Source organism: Arachis duranensis, chromosome 3, assembly GCF_000817695.3.
Source record: "Arachis duranensis cultivar V14167 chromosome 3, aradu.V14167.gnm2.J7QH, whole genome shotgun sequence".
Classification (NCBI taxonomy): Eukaryota; Viridiplantae; Streptophyta; class Magnoliopsida; order Fabales; family Fabaceae; genus Arachis; species Arachis duranensis.
The window spans coordinates 35517684-35519821 of record NC_029774.3 but is presented as its reverse complement, the minus strand read 5'-3'; the positions used below and the strand labels follow the sequence as shown (position 1 = coordinate 35519821).

Genomic DNA, 2138 nt, shown 5'->3' with positions numbered 1-2138 from the left:
TTAAGCAGGTATTGAGTAGAATCAGAGTATGAGTTATATCTGGGTGCTCCAGTGTATTTATAACGGTGTAGAGAGACCTTCCTTAGATAAGATAAGTCTTATCTTTATCTTCGAGTGAGGTCATCTTATCTTTAAGGGAACTGGCTTTATCTCTATAGGCTTAGGCTGCCCTTGGATTCGGGTCGTGTTCCTCTGTTTGGGCCCTTTATTGGGCTTTCCTGGTAGTTTGGCCGAGCTCTTTGAGGAGAGGTCGGATTGTCCTTGACCTGAAGAGGTCGGTCGCTTTGTCGGTAGAACATCCCGGGTCGGACAGCTCGACCTCGGGTATGAACAGATATCATTCTGGACGTTTAACGCCAGGATGATGCAAGGGAGGTAATTTCATTTCCAATTCAAAATTTTTTTCTTCAAATTTTCATGTTTTAATTCATAATTTTAAAATCTTATATTTCCACATTTTCAAAAATCTTTGCTAACAATTAATGTTTTGATTCAAAAAATTGCAAATTTGTCACTTTCTTGTTAAGAAAGGTTCAATCTTTGAATTTTAGAATCATATCTTTTAGTTTCTTGTTAGTCAAGTCATCAATTTTAAAAATCAAATCTTTTTCAATCATATTTTTTCAATCATATCTTTTTAAAATCATATCTTTTTCAATCAAATCTTTTTCAATCATATCTTTTTAAATTTTGATTTCAAAATCTTTTTTCTAACTTCTTATCTTTTCAAAATTATTTTCAAATTTTTTTCAACTAATTACTATTTCTTATCTTTTTCAAAACCACCTAACCATTTTTTTACTTCCAATTTTCGAAAATCACTAACCACTTTTTCAAAAATCTTTTTAATTAACTAATTGTTTGAGTTTTGATTTTCGAATACTCTCTCTCTCATCTCTTTCTATTTATTTGCTAACACTTCTCTTCTACTTATAATTCGAACCTTCTCTCTCCCTCTGTGTTCGAATTCTTCTTATTCTCTCTCTACCTCATTCCTCTATTCCTCTTTTCTTCTGACACATCAAGGAATCTCTATACTGTGACGTAGAGGATTCCACTACTCCTTTGTTCTCTTCTTTTTCATATGAGTAGAAACAGGGATAAAAATATTCTTGTTGAATCTGATCCTGAACCTGAAAGGACTCTGAAGAAGAAGCTGAGAGAAGCTAAAGCACTACACTCCGGAGAGGACCATACAGAGAAATTTGAAAAAGAAGCAGACATGGTAGCCGAACCCAACAACAATGCCAGAGATGCAAGGAAGATGCTTGGTGACTATACTGTACCAACTTCCAACTTCTATGGAAGAAGCATCTCAATTCCTGCCATTGGAGCAAATAACTTTGAGCTTAAGCCTCAATTAGTTTCTCTAATGCAGCAGAATTGCAAATTTTATGGACTTCCATCGAAAGATCCTCATAAGTTCTTAGCTGAATTCTTGCAGATTTGTGATACTGTTAAGACCAATGGGGTTGATCCCAAGGTCTACAGACTTATGCTTTTCCCTTTTGCTATAAGAGACAGAGCTAGGATATGGTTGGACTCACAACCTAGAGAAAGTCTGAACTCTTAGGACAAGTTGGTCAATGCTTTCTTGACCAAATTCTTTCTACCTCAAAAGATGAGCAAGCTTAGAGTGGAAGTCCAAACCTTCAAACAGAAGGAAGGTGAATCCTTCTATGAAGCTTGGAAAAGATACAAGCAATTAACCAAAAGGTGTCCTTCTGACATGCTTCCAGAATGGAGCATCGTATGCATATTCTATGATGGTCTGTCTGAATTATCTAAGATGTCATTGGACCACTCTGCTGGTGGATCTCTTCATTAAAAACCCCTGCAGAAGCCTAGGAACTCAATGAGATGGTTGCAAATAACCAGTTCATGTACACTTCTGAAAGAAATCCTATGAATAATGGATGACTCAGAAGAAAGGAGTTCTTGAGATTGATACTCTGAATGCCATATTGGCTCAGAACAAAATATTGACTCAGCAAATTAATATGATTTCTTAAAATCTGACTGGATTGCAAGCTGCATCTGGCAGTGCTAAGGAAGCCTCCTTTGAAGGAGAAGCTTATGACCTTGAGAATCCTGCAATGGAAGAGGTGAATTATATAGGAGAATCCTATGGAAACACC

At 36.2% G+C, this 2138-nt stretch overlaps 1 non-coding gene across 1 annotated transcript; it reads right to left on the bottom strand.

Annotated features, from left to right (window-relative positions):
* Window positions 1-1627: 1627 nt before the first annotated feature.
* Window positions 1628-1735, bottom strand: LOC127746088 (small nucleolar RNA R71). The gene has a single exon (XR_008007708.1). It is a non-coding gene; the product is annotated as a small nucleolar RNA R71 (small nucleolar RNA).
* Window positions 1736-2138: the final 403 nt, after the last annotated feature.